This window comes from Prinia subflava, chromosome 3, assembly GCF_021018805.1.
Source record: "Prinia subflava isolate CZ2003 ecotype Zambia chromosome 3, Cam_Psub_1.2, whole genome shotgun sequence".
NCBI lineage: Eukaryota > Metazoa > Chordata > Aves > Passeriformes > Cisticolidae > Prinia > Prinia subflava.
Window position 1 is genome coordinate 58,728,087 of NC_086249.1, and position 14,296 is coordinate 58,742,382.

General features: G+C 40.0%; 1 long non-coding RNA gene across 1 annotated transcript in view; it reads left to right on the plus strand.

Annotated features, from left to right (window-relative positions):
- The first annotated feature begins 983 nt into the window (after window positions 1-983).
- LOC134548006 (uncharacterized) overlaps window positions 984-14,296 on the plus strand; it is a 28,612-nt gene continuing 15,299 nt past the window's right edge. The window contains exon 1 of the long non-coding RNA XR_010079676.1: window positions 984-1,167. This is a non-coding gene — a long non-coding RNA (uncharacterized LOC134548006). The remainder of the gene's footprint in view (window positions 1,168-14,296) is intronic.

Here is a 14,296-nt window from a genome sequence, read left to right on the forward strand (position 1 = left end):
GCTCAAAGCACCTCCAAAACTCGAAGTTAGGAATGGGAACATATGAAGTCCCATATAGGGGCGAGTTCATTCGTGCCCTGCAGTAACAACATGGCACCATCAGAACCTATCTGTCATGGACAGAAAATGGCCCTGGGGAGCTGAACACCCCACAGTGGTTTGGAGAAATTAACTCAGCTGACTAGGAGGAAAGATAAGGCAAGACCCTTCTCCTGTTCTCTCTGTTTTGGGCTCTTGGCCTTTCTGAGGCAGTAAGTGCATCCTCCCACTTCCCATGATCTGTTATGACAGACACTAAAGGGACACTTTCCTGCAGATTTCCTGGTGCTAAGACCTAAAACTGTGTGAGTCAGTACAGGCATCACTTCCTGATCCTGAAGAGCATTGATGATCAGTGAGGAGATTCATGAGTGTCATGATTGTGTGCTTGTGGACTTATCTCTGAGGCCCTCATCACCATGGTTGCCACCACCTGGAGGCTAATCCTGTGGGATGTTGCACAGCTGGGCCTTGGATACTGTGGAGATGCTGAGACACAGACCTGTGTCTTGGACTCTAGCCCCTCGGTATAGGGTGTGTCCTGAGCATGTGGGATCATAGGCATGTTCCATAGCTAATTCTCCATCCAAGATGTTGTGCATATTTTAGAAATACTGAAACTTCCCTCAAATTCCAGCTTCCTTTTTTGGCTTCAGATGATGTTTTCAGAATTTGAAGTGGCAAAACCATGAGTGTTGATCTACTCTTGGCTCCAGCTTCTTTAAATGCTGTTTGGAGCCATTCTGTTCAGCAATGGACACAAACAAGACAAGTGCCTCACAATCTAACACGGGAATGTTTTGTAGCATGTTGCCAAGGTTAAAGCATGTTGTTTTTGTCTATAGCATGAGAATCAGGAAGGGCACACAAGGCCGTGAAGCCTTTAGGCTGAAGAAACCAGATCTGCCAGGATTGTTTTTAATGTTTTATATAGGAAAAAACTCTTGCCTTCACTGTATTCCAGTTCATGCTTGCACCTTTTATTTTTTTTCACAACTCTTTAGGCTTCAGCCCTTCTGACATGACCCCACAAGGAATATTGGATGATAAACAACACGCATGTGGCAGGAAGATCAATAGACTAAGACTGGAATGTGAAACGTGGGATATAGCAGCACAACAGTAAAGGTATGTGGGAGAGTCTGTTCCCCATTGCTACAAAGAGATGGCACTATTTGGAACTAGGCAGCAGCGAGGACTCCTCTATATTCAGTGCTCTTCCTAAAGGACAGAAAACACAAATCCTGTCCCAAAATTATCTGAGAAAAGAACCGAGATGGGGGTATGAAAAGATATGAAAATAAAGTGAAGCTATGACACAATATTATCCAGCATAACAAATACGCAAGCTATCTCCTTGATTATGTAAGAGACAGCAGAAAATTTCCTAGTATTGGATTCACTCCATGTGAATATCCTTTTTTCAGGCAGTCATGTAGTGGAAGAGGACAACTGAGCATTTCAAGCTACTATCAGTGCAGAAGCTGATATCAGGCCAGTAAATTAAAAATTTTGAGAACTTGTCTGCAGGAGCATGATCTGTTAGAAAAAGTGTGATTCAAATGAAAAAGTAATAGTAGCAACACATCAGTGATAAATACAAGACAAAGAGAATATAGAAAGCCTGAGCTAAGAAGAATCAAGAAAATAAATATTTGTGTTCATGTCATAAAAAATTTATTTAAAAGGGCTTGGAGAAGACAAGAGAAAAGTTAGCTGATTTCAAGTGGTTAACTTCAACATTTAATGAATATTAGTCCAGAAAACCCTAGCTCCCTTTACAAGAGCCATTAGTAGAGTGAATTTCTGTCAAAATCCAGCATCTAATACCAAAAAGTGTTAACTTATCTGCTTCAACTAACAAATAAATCAACCTACAAAAAGATTTTCCAACTACTGGTTTTTGGAGTGACTCCCAAATATATTAATGGCATGAGTTCTTTCAACTTGAGTCTTTTGGAAAGGCTCCCAATAAAGTTAATGACACAAAGTTCCTTCAACTAGTGTCTTTTGGAATGTGTCCCTGCAATATTATTGTCATTCCCTCAACGCATTCATCTTTGTAATAGCATAGTAATTACACATTCATTTTCCTATATAGTGAACTACCTTTCTTTGTAATAAAGTGAAATTTTAGATAATTAAACAGCATTTTGATTTAAACTATATTCAGTAATAATATATGCAGTGTTTGCAGCCAAACATGAAGGACTGAATTAGTGAAACAAAAATTTCATTAAACTGAAAAAAATGGAAATTTTCAGACACAGTATATGCCTTAATGAGAAACTCTATTATAGGAATTCAGGTATGCAGAATGTGATGCAAAGACTTGTTTCATGATTTACCCAGTTGAGTTGTCAAGCTAATTCACATAACAAAATAGTCTGACTTTTTTGAGTGGCTACATGGAAAAGAGTCATAAAAGACAATATATCTTTTAACAATTTTAGAGTGCCTATCTCTGAAATGCCTAAGTTGTTATGAGGTGGACTTATTCATTGATGTTGATAAAGTTGAATCTTTTGGAGTCATCCATACTGAGTAAATTGTGGTTTATTGTGGACAATTGTAACTTGCCTCTTTATACTCCCTGTCTGAATGACACCTACTGAGAACAGACTGCTTGCCTATCTGGATCATGCTTAGGACTTCAATGAAACACCAACAACGGACCCAGGCCAGGTTTTTCCTAAACATTTACTTGCTTTAATTGCTCTGCCCTGGTCTGGGGCCTCCACAGGCAACTGTCCCTCATGGGCATGTCCACACTGGCACAGGCTTATCCATGGGCTCCAGTCCTCTGGCAAGTAGTGCCTCCTTCAAGTGCCTCTCCCCCCATGCCCTTCAAAATGCCCTCTTCTCTGCCCCTTCTCCAGTCTCTTCACGTGTCCCCTCCTGTGCCTCCTCTTGGGCCTCCTCACATGCACTTTGGGTATCTGGCAGCTCCTATCCTTTCCTAAATGTGTCTGAGCAGAGGCACTGTGTGTTCCTCTGACCAGCTGAGGTTTTGGCACAGCTTGGTTTGATGGTTGAGCTGGCTGGAAGTGACTTTGCACAGGATAGTTCTGGCCTTCTCCCAGACAAGTCACTCCTGTAGCCTTCTGCTACCCAGACCTTGCCAGTTATGCCCACCACACCTCCCCAGAATTTTGGGCTAGTTCCACTCTTGCATACACACACACACACACACACACACGTGCTCATACTTACACATGCACCCACATTTTCTTGGCAAAGCAATTCCTGCTCACACAGATCCTGACATACCCATGGGCAGTGAGGTCACCCTCAAAAGGCGCTGCCTTGGTCCTACTGGCCACACGATTTCTGAGACAGGCCAGGATGCCATGGGTGCCATCAGCCTTCTTGGCCTCCTGGGCACACTGCCAGCTGATGATCAGCTACTGTCAATTGGTATTCCCAAGTCCTTTTCTGCCAGACACCTTTCCAGCCACCCTGCCCCGAGTCTGTAGCTCTGCAAAGGATTGTTGTGACCCCAGTGAAAGTCCTCACTTGGCCTTGTTGAAGGCTTGTACAAATGGCCTTGGCCCCTCAATCCAGCTTGTTCAGAGTCCTCTGCAGAGCCTTCCCACTTTCCAGCAGGTGAACATTCCTGCACAGCTTGGTGTCATTTGTGAACTTACTGAAAGTGCACTCACCCCTCATTCAGATCATCGATAAACATATTAAACAGGCCCCAGGACTGAACCCTAGAGAACACCATTTGTGACTGACCACCCACTGGATTCAACACTGTTCACCACAACCCTCTGAGCTCATCCAGACAGCCAGAATATCCATCCAATAAAGGATGAAGATTCTCTCTCTCCTTTTTTTTTTTTTTTTCCCTCACCTATTTATAGAAACCTTTCTAATTGTCTTTTATGGCAGTAACTGCATTAAGTTCTAGTCAGGCTTTGGGCCTTAAAATTTTCTGCCTGCCTAACCTCACAACATCCTTGTCTAGAATTAGTTGTTTTTACAAGCTGTATGTAATTCAGCCATATGGACTGCCAAATAAGGTATTTTATTACTAGCAAGGGTTAGATTGTTTAGAAACATGGAAAATACATGTAGGGCTTTTAACCTTGAGGTCACTGGTTTGAGCTTGGTCCAGTCTGATAAGAAACCATAAATTCTGTATGTTCTCATGCAACTCTTCCAAACAAATATTTCCTAAAATATAAGAGGGAGGTCATTGCTGTTGTTTTTCCTTCTTTTTCCTGCTTTCCCTTCTGAGTTTAAACTTGAACACTGCCTGGTAGGATGATCTGTTTTGGCTTTTTGAAGAAATGCAGCAGCAAATGTTCTTCTGTAGAAAGTATTTCTCATTCTCATATACATTACTGTATATGAATATGTATATGATTATCCAGTTGATTTCAGTGAGATACTTAAGTGGCCTTTCCCCTAGGTATTTTTCACTGTGAACACCCCTTTGTCCAGGCCATATGTTCTGGATTTATTTCGCATAAATGCAGATATCTAGTAGAATCACATAATTTAAGCAAGGTTTCCTCTATGTCCTACCATGTGGAGGAGAGAAAAGCACTAGGTTAACATGTCTGAAGTTTTACGTGTACTACCTTATCTGTATTAGCAACACATTTGTACAATTTTGTCTAATACATTTTGAGAACTTGTATAGTTTGGGATTATTCTTAGGTGCAGAAAGGCACACTCAGCGTTGGATTAGAATGTTCACACTGAGATTTGAGATGTATTCACCTGGATTCAGGTTGAGTTTTAATGCCAAGGTTCAAAAGAGAAATGAAGAATATCTGCAACAGATAGCTGACAGCCCTTGCAAGTCTCTAATTCTATTAGACTAACAACTTGTAGTGCAGGCTTCCCTAAGAACTCAGGATCCCACGTAACCTCGAAAGATTCCCAATCTAGACCTGTGGGATTGAACTCTAGACCTGAACTCCTGGAGGCTGATTTACCATGATCAGGGTGGTTAACACACCTGGAGAGAACTCATTTCACTTGAAAATGCACGACGAAGGTGGTGGCACTGCATAAAGACTATTTGAGACTGTATATATCTTTGGAGTTTGGGTCTTCTGTTACTGGCACTACTCTCAGCTTCTTATGCTTTTGGTGGCTTCCTCTCCCTTCACTGTGCAGTCCTGGGTTAAACTCCAGTATAGGCATGAACTGCAGCTTTCTTATTAGCTACATGCATACTGTTCAGGCTGTCAGATTTTCTAAGATGATTGTATAGTGAATGGCATTACAGAGGTAACTGTCCTTATCTTCTCTACTATTTTTCTACTGTTATTCTGGATCCTTCATTTTTGACACCTATTGCACTATGGCTGTTGCTTTTCATTTACAGTGGGGCATATTTTTAATAGATACCTAAGGGTGTATTTCATGGTTACTGTCACAGTGATTGTTGTATATTCTCCTTGTTTCTAAAATAAATACTGAACACAAGTCCCATTTCAGAAAAACTGTTCTCACTACTCCCACCAGTTAGACCAGTTAGACCTCCTTCCACCAGAACTCACCACTGCTTTGATCAAGGTTTTGCTTAATTTTGAACCCGTTTTTCCCGGCTGATACATGAAATACCAGTACTAGGGATGACCAGCTACTCAAACTGCTTGTGAGCCCTAATCCAAATAAAATTTGAGGAAGAAACCGTCAGCAATATCTAGGTTTTCAGCTCCATGTTCTTCAGAGTCAACAAGCAGCATAGACACAGTGCTGATATGAGCTAATGCTGATCTCTCTTAGTCCAGCTTGTATCTCCATATTGCTCAGTGTCTCTGAAGCAGCTGAGTGTGTCTGCACTACTGTTTTGCTAAGACCGTGTGAAGGCATTAGCTTTATACTCCATAAAAATGCCCACAGTGTTCAGCTGGCCTCCTTTTGTCATTTTAGCAGCTGAGTGGAGGGGAAGCAGAATGGGGATAAGAATACCTCCCTTAGTGTCTGAGCAGTCAAGTGAATGGGGTGTGTGTTACTTTCGACTACCACCAACAATAGGGTACTGTTGGTGTTACCAGAGTCTGTGATATTTCCAGAGATTTGAAAACGACATTTTGTTTTGGCATAGCAGCAGAAGTTTATCCTTTGAATTGCTTATACTTTCCCATATCACAAATATTGCTGATACAAAGAGGGAATAATCAGCTTCTTGTGGGATTTGCAACCATTAACAGAGAATCCACATAAATTTGCTTGTGAGATTTCCAGCATTGGTGGTGCCCTGTATGCAGCTCTGGGAAAGATGGGGTGGGCTGGAACGGGACATGGGAGAATGGCATCTGTCTGTGCAGCAACTTTAGGTTACTTTATAACCCAGTTAGAGCATTGCTTTAGATTACTGTAGTATGTGTCTGTGCCTGTCATGGCTTGATTGCAGACAGTGAAGATTTTGAGCTGTATTTTATCCCTGATCACAGTACTGAGCAGTTACTGTGTTCTATAGCATATGCATAAGCATTCAACTTTACATCTGTACATGTGGCATAGCAAGTTGCTTACCCTGATTGCTGATTATACTTGGGATGATGTCACATGTTTACTGCTTCAAATACTTTTTGTAATTGAGCCTTCTTCCCCTCCATCCCCACACGAAAGTATGGTGTTGAGTATACAACAGAACAACCATTGCCAAATTGCATTTTGCAGCTGGAACTGGGGCTGCCAACACTCATTTTTCAGAACTGTAAGCTATATCTCTCAGTCACAAAATAATCTTCACATAAAGGCACAGGCATGATTCAGACAAAGAATCTGTCTCACACAGTACCCTGCCCTACCAGTGTCTATGTCCATGTCTGGACATCAAAGGAAGGAAAACTTGGGCAAAATTTTGTCAGGTCCTAATATCTCTTCTACCATGAAGTCAGCAAAGCTGTACACAATATTTATTCAAGGTGTGAATGAATGATGGATTTAAACAATGACATAAAGATTTTTCTATTATGTTTGGTTATCCTTTCCTAATGTTTCCTAATATTTGACTTGGTCTTTGAATACTGAGTTGGTGTTTTCACAGTGCTATCTGGCCTAAGCTTTACTTCAGAATCTTTCTGGAGAATACATCAGCTCATGTGATACACCTTTTTACATGTGATATCAGGTCTGTTTTTCCAAATGGTTTTCCTCATGACTTCATATTTTTCTGCATTGAATTCCACCTGCTATTTTACTGCTTAATTACTCAGGATGCTTCTCTTTGCTTACACTACCTCAAATGATTTAATATCATGCACAGGCTCCACCATGGCACTGTTGGTTCTCTTTGCCAGGCTGTTTACAGAACGTATTGCACTGCACACGTGACCAAATCTGTGCTGGCTCTGAGACTGTTACGCTCCTTGAATTGAGGAGGTTGCACAAACCCATCCAATAGCCAGAAGAACTTTATTTGCAGGGACGGAGTGTCCTCTAATTACTTGTTCCCTGTGAAATAAACCAGTAAACCTGCACTGCGCTGTTCTTGATGTGGAAGATTTAGAGGCTCTAAGAAAAGATAGGTTAGATACCTTTTCCTGGATAAGCTTCAGTATTCAGATACTCTTCAGGTATCTTAGGCTGAGACCTCTCGCCTGTCAAGAAGTTTTTTAGAGTTTTTAGTGTATCAGTATGACGTGTAGCACTGGCTTGACAGTCATTCTGAACTCCCTTTTCATATTTGTGTGTCTTTGGTTTTCATCATCCCTTTATGAAATTCTGAACCAACAGAAATTTTCAGAGAAACCTAAATGACTCATTGGGCCACGATGGAAAAATCTACAACTTCCTGCCCTGAAGAACAGTGCTGGGGAGTTCTGTATGGTTCATACTGGACATGGTCCCAAATTCATCAGAAATATTGCTAGAATTGTAAAAGTGGCAAGTCATTGTGGGGGCCTGGACCCTGCCAAAGGCTGAACTGGAGAAGCTGTGGCTCAGCTAGTGTTGAGTCAGCTCGACTTTGCTGTCATCAGTAGAGCATTCCCGTTTTACACCAGCTGACAGCTCCATCACAGCTATCAGTTTGCAGACCCAAATGTGATGGGATTGGAAGCAATCACCGTAAATTACTGCTTTGTGCAGAGCAATCGGGAGGCTCAGCAACGGATGTGCATAGGTAGCACGGAAAGAATTAGGCAGCAGAGACAAAAAAGTAAAAAACAATGGCACAACAATGATCATATCAAATTATCAAGATAATGTATCTTACTGGGGTTTACTTTCCTTTGTTGACCAGCAGTTTGTTTTACAAAATGTTGTCTGGCATGCAGGAATATTCACCATCTCGTTAGCTGATTTGATTCTTTGCAATGAGAGATTATTCTGTCTGCCGTATTTGAATTCATTTTCTATTCAGTATGGAAACAGTCTCCCTGGATCTGGGTTAATCCATCTTCTGGTGGACATCATGAAATCTGAATGAACCCAAAAAAGAACAAATTGCAGCGGGCATGTAACAAGCCCCTCTTCTTTCTGTTAAACCTCCGTTAATAACGTGTGAAGGAGTGACAACAAAGAGCTTCTGTCCTCTTTATAAAAGACCCTTAAGGGCAGAGGCAAGCTGTAAGAAACTATTCTTTTGCTAATGATTGCTGAATTACTGAGAATGCTCAGTGTTAAAAACCCACGAAAAGGATCTTGTACATGGAAAGGAAGCATTTCCTTGGATGACTTTCTAATGACTGTCAAACATTTGCAGCCCGCACACAAAAGGAAGCATTGTGAAGACAAGGCACAAGCAACCTACTGCTACTGCAGTAGTACTGCTGTGGTTACATCTGCCAGTAGTTGTGAGCTGTAAGCACTCAAGTAGTCCCACAAATTAAAAATGGACTCCTGATTCTCAATTTTCTTTACTTCACTCTTCCTACTTGTTTCTTTACTTTTTTATTTTTTCCTCAAGGGTAGCTTGGTTGACAATGATTTTATTAGAAAAATCTTAGAGCCTTTCAACCACGTACAAGTCTTTCTGAGTCGTATAACAGACTTTTTCATGTTAAATTGTTCACTTGTTCAAGATCCTTACATTTCTATGTCACTATAACTCTCTCCTCAGCTGAAAACATACCCATTAATATATGTACTATATGTAAAAATTAATGACTTGAAGAACATTCTTGCTCATAGCTACACATCTTTTATGTGACTCAAAGGTTAATAACTTTTCCTGTGTTTTAACACGTATTCCAGTGTCTAGTTTATAAGGGGCAATTTAGTCCCAACCACACATTTTTTAAACTTTCAGAAATTTCAGCAAAAAAAAAATTATCTCCCTCTATTCAGTTTTAACTAGTATTTTGTGGTTTGGTCTTTTCCCCACAAATTCAAGTCAGGAAAAGAACAAAAGAATTCATGGTTCAACATGGGGTATAGCAAAGGAACCTCATCACAGTGTCCACAAGTGAACTCTCATAATAGTAAGTGTTTATAGCAGTAATATTTTGTCAATAACACAGAATTAACAGCTAAACTGTGAGGAGGAAAGATCATTCCTGCAGCTCATGTAGCATGCTAGATTCAAACAGGTGTCACACTCTTTTCAGCACTGTGGTAGCATCAAGGGACAGATTTTTGGGGTGGAACTTCTATAAAAATGAATACTTAGAAATGAGGCAATATTTCTTATCCTGGTGTAAATACTGAATACTATATATACATTAAGTTTTCTTTTTGTTTGGTTGGCGTTTTTTGCCCTTACAATAATTTTATTACTAAAGCTCTGTGGGCAAAATTTTAGGTAAATTTTTTTTATGGTCTGTGACGGAAAGTTTTTCTGTCAGTATGACGTCTCAGCTGAGCTGGGGGAAAAAAAATCACACACCCTAAACTCATTTATCTGTCCACACAATATGCAGCTCTAATCTTGGCTTAGTGAGCACCATTAAAGTAGGCGTGGTGGACACATTGGTGGAAAAACATCAGTATTTTGTTTTGCTGAAATAGCTCTGCTAGCAGAGCAAATTCACAGACTCTTCAGTGGAGAGAAACAGGTTTATAGTACAACTAATTATGAAGCATTCACTGTGGGAAAAGTGAATGTAGACCATATTACTATTCAAGGATACATGCCTTGAAAAGCAGCAGGCCTAAAAGCACTGAAGAGTTTCAGTGAACAAATTATCTATGTGCTCCTCACATACTCCTATGATTAAAAGGGTAAATGCCAGCCGTGCATGTAAGGACTCCAAATTTTTAGAGAGGATTTGCATCAAATACTGAAGAAGTTATGAAGCCCTGCCAGAGCTGGAATAATATGTTTAGTAATAAGGATAATTAGTCACAGGAATAACCTAACAAGACTTGTGATTATAGCTCTGTAATTCAAAATATGTGTATAAAACCAGTTGCTTTTCCCTAAAATATGTATTTGAGTTTAAAGAAAAAATTAATTTTCAAAACCAACATGTTATGCTCCTTGCATCTAGCCTTAGAAATGTAACTGAACACCATCACAGTAGAGGTGAATTACCTACTTTCCAGGGTGCCTCTTACAGTTTTAAAAAATCTCCTGTAAGGGGTGAGATATATCTGCCTTAATTATAGACACCTAAACATGAGATATTCGAGTTATCCATTCAACCAGTATGATCAATGGCGAGACATAAGCATCAGAAGAAAGCTGTTCATCTCAGCTGAAAACATGCGTGTAAGACAGACAGATGAATTGCCCTCTGGAGGTGACTCTTGTACTGTAAAGGGAACTTGAAGAAGTAGACTCTAATATCTAGGCAAGTTTATTAATGCAGACAAATCCCTTCAGAGGTGTAGATTTGGCAGAGTGAAGGGCTCCAAGATTTTGCAGCTTAAATATTTTCTTTAACTTTTCTTAAAGTATACAAGATACTCTGCTCTCAATAAGAAAGAGACACAAAGGTATATTTTTCACAGTAAGTTGCACTGATTTCTATCTTTCACCTCCCATTGCAGCAATATATCTACATCATGAACACACATTCATAATTTTCTGTCTGTGAATGACAGAAAGGACACAGACACTGAGGATTAAAGGCTCGATTTAAATCCCATTAAAATGGGAGAGACTTGCATTGACTTTAATGGGATTTAGATTGAGTGCAGAGGAGGCTGAATGCTGAACTGCTGTCAGGTTTGAAGTACAGGGGGTATTAAAGGGCAAACTAATAATGCTTCTGTTAAATGTTAAGTACCTGTTCTTCAGAGAGACTTGCTAAACTGGTCATTCAGTCTCTTCCAGGATGACTCAAGTGACTCAGCAAGCAATAAACAAAATTATTAATGTAATTGCTACTTGTCTTCATGTCTTTCAATCTTTGTTACATTCCAATAAAGTAAGATGGTGTTTAAGATATGATGTGATTGCTAGATGCTGCTAACTGTTTTATATGATAGTTTTTGCCATCTGATGCATCAAGGAATCTCTCTCTTCTATCGATGCATTATTTGATCAATGTACAGGCCAATGAGAACATGTAGGGCTACATTAAGGTAGCCCTACATTGAGGTATCTGTGATTCCTGTGGACTGTAAGCTCTTCTATATCTGGAAAGTCCTCAGCTACCTGCATGAAATGAAGATAAAGCCCTCTGCAGTTGATAGTTGCCTGTGCTTCACCGAGCACATGGAAAACACTTGGTTGACTTCGCTGTGTGAACGGAGACAGGACATGGAACTCACGAAATAGGAAATGCTTTGAAAACTTTATTTTCTGAGTCCTTCTTTTTACAAAGAGCTTTGAATCCTTAGTTGCTATTTTATATAATCACTGCCAAAATAAAGATGCAGGGATGGTCCTCATCTGCTGTTAAAGCTGAATCTCTGTGCAGGGATGAAGGTACAAGGCAACGTCACGAACTCAAACATCAATGCTACTCTTACTGAGAGGAAGACTGAGCACTGGAACAGGCTTCCCACAGTGGTTATAGAATCTCTCCCACTGGAAAAGCTGTCTGGACATGGTCCTGGGCAACCAGCTGTAGGTGGTTCTGCTTGAGCAGGGGTGGTGGACCAGGTGACCTGCGGGTCCCTTCCAGCCTTAACCCTTCTGTGATTCTGCGATGAATGGCAGCGCCTGTGAGGTAATGGGGGTGTCAACAAGGTCACTGCTTCTGAATCCCTGGGAGAAGAGAAATTTGTGGAAGAAGGGCATCCTGGATTCAGCTCAGTTCTGCTGGGATTGCTCAAGCACTTTTTCTTAATCAAGGGATTACAGCAGAGCTTGATGCATGCACCGTAACACAATCTCCTCTGGGGAGCATTTGCATGCCTGATCTAGGAAATGTCCTAGAAATGTGAGTGTTCCTTGTGTCCCAGGAATGGAGGAGGGGTGAGGGGGTGCATCCACAACTTCAAGCAACCTATTCTAGTGCCTCACCATGCTCGGAGTAAATCCAATATCTAATCTAAATCTACCTTCTTTCAGTTTGAAATGTGAAAATAAAGATGAAACATGCTGCAAATGGGATGTGTTCTCAGTGAACCTCCTGTGCAGCTGATCTCCAGTCATCTGCAAACAAATCCAGGTTATGTAGACAGGAGATCAGGATATCATCCAGGATTTCCACACTGAATCTTAGACATTAAAAATTCTCTTGAATCTACCATGATCAAGTTTCCAGGCAGAAAATGAAGCCGTGTGAAGCAACATGGCCATTGATAACTATGAGTATTTTCAGGAATTCTGAGGAACAGTAAAGATCCTGCACACTCCTCTGTTGGCTGCCTGGACCAGGCAAAAGCTGTGTGTAATGATAGCCTGGGAAGTAATAGTCCTCTGTCGCGGAGTAGGAATGTTGCCTGCTTGCCTGTGGTCTGCTCTCTATGACCTTAGTGAAAGACCAGATGCCAACACAGATAGAACATTGCTGGTTTTAAGGTGACAAGAGTTTCCCCTGGTTGCCGAGGCTGGATTTTCCCAGAGGTTTTGTGTGATGTTCTGCAGAAATGTACACACATATGGATTGACTATATTTGGAACTGAAAACACCCACTATATCATACTCTCAAATTAAGTTAATCTATTTAAAAGAGCCCAAAGAACCTGTATACCAAGAAGGCATAATGTTCTCCACTGATCTCATTAAAATTTAAAACATTAAATAAATTTATTAAAAGAAAAAGAACCCAGACGTGCAATTCTAGGTTTGAAATTTTAGACATTTTATTGTTTGTTTTGTTTTATGGATATATGGTACTGGAAATGAAACTGAATTAATTTTTTTTTTAATTGCTCAAAATATTGCACACACACCCCATTCCCCCAACACATTTTAGAAAATTTTCTAAGTGTAGAAGAAAAAAAAAACCAGAAATACATTGACAGAAATCCCAGATTACCAAAACAATCTTTCACATGACATTTAGGTAGATGCAGTCTAATTTTGTTTTAAGAAAAGTATAAGACCTTTTCCATCAGCAATTTTAGATTTGTGTGTATCTGTGCCAGTGTTAACACTGATTAATCTTTGCTCTCTATGTCACCCCAAAAGATATGAATTTAGAACTAATATCTAATCTCTTACAAGTTGCAGCTTAAGGTGTTTCTTCTCTTTTCATACATAACAAGAAATACAAATAGCAATCTAGCAATCCAAAGTAATTTGATTTCTGAATTAAATACTTTTGCTGACTGACTTGCCGTGACCGTACCATCCTTGTTCTAAATAGAGACTCGAATAGAGCCTATTTAGTCTCAGACAGCAAATCCAGCTTTTTTTGTGATGACTTTTGAAATGTGTTGGTGAGATATTTTTCTGGTGAAGAAAGACAGATTTCATTAGGGTTTTTTTCTTTACATTCAGGGCTTTGCAAAATTTAGCAAGAAAAGAAAATCATGAATGCACCCAGTGCTCACGCTAGCTAGTGACTGTTTCATGTCAAATGCAGACATTCGAGTAGGAATGAGAAGCCCATATGTGTGAGTGAATGTCCTAATTGCTGGAGAAGAGTAATCAGCTTCTGGTGTTTTCCAGAGTAATCAGTCTTGGCTGCTCTTATGATTTATGTGTAGTGGCACAGATGAACATCAGGGATGGATAAGCTTTGCTTCTTGACATAAGCAGCCTCCAGCCTGATGTTTGGTACATGTTTTGGAGGTGAGAAAAGGCAAACTGACATCTGAAAACTGTGTTGTCATCCCCTGCTCTTTAGAAGGTATTGTGTTTCTTGAGTTGCTCTATAAAGGGTTGGGAAGAAATCAGACTGTACATAACTTTTTCTTTTTCTTTTTCTTTTTCTTTTTCTTTTTCTTTTTCTTTTTCTTTTTCTTTTTCTTTTTCTTTTTCTTTTTCTTTTTCTTTTTCTT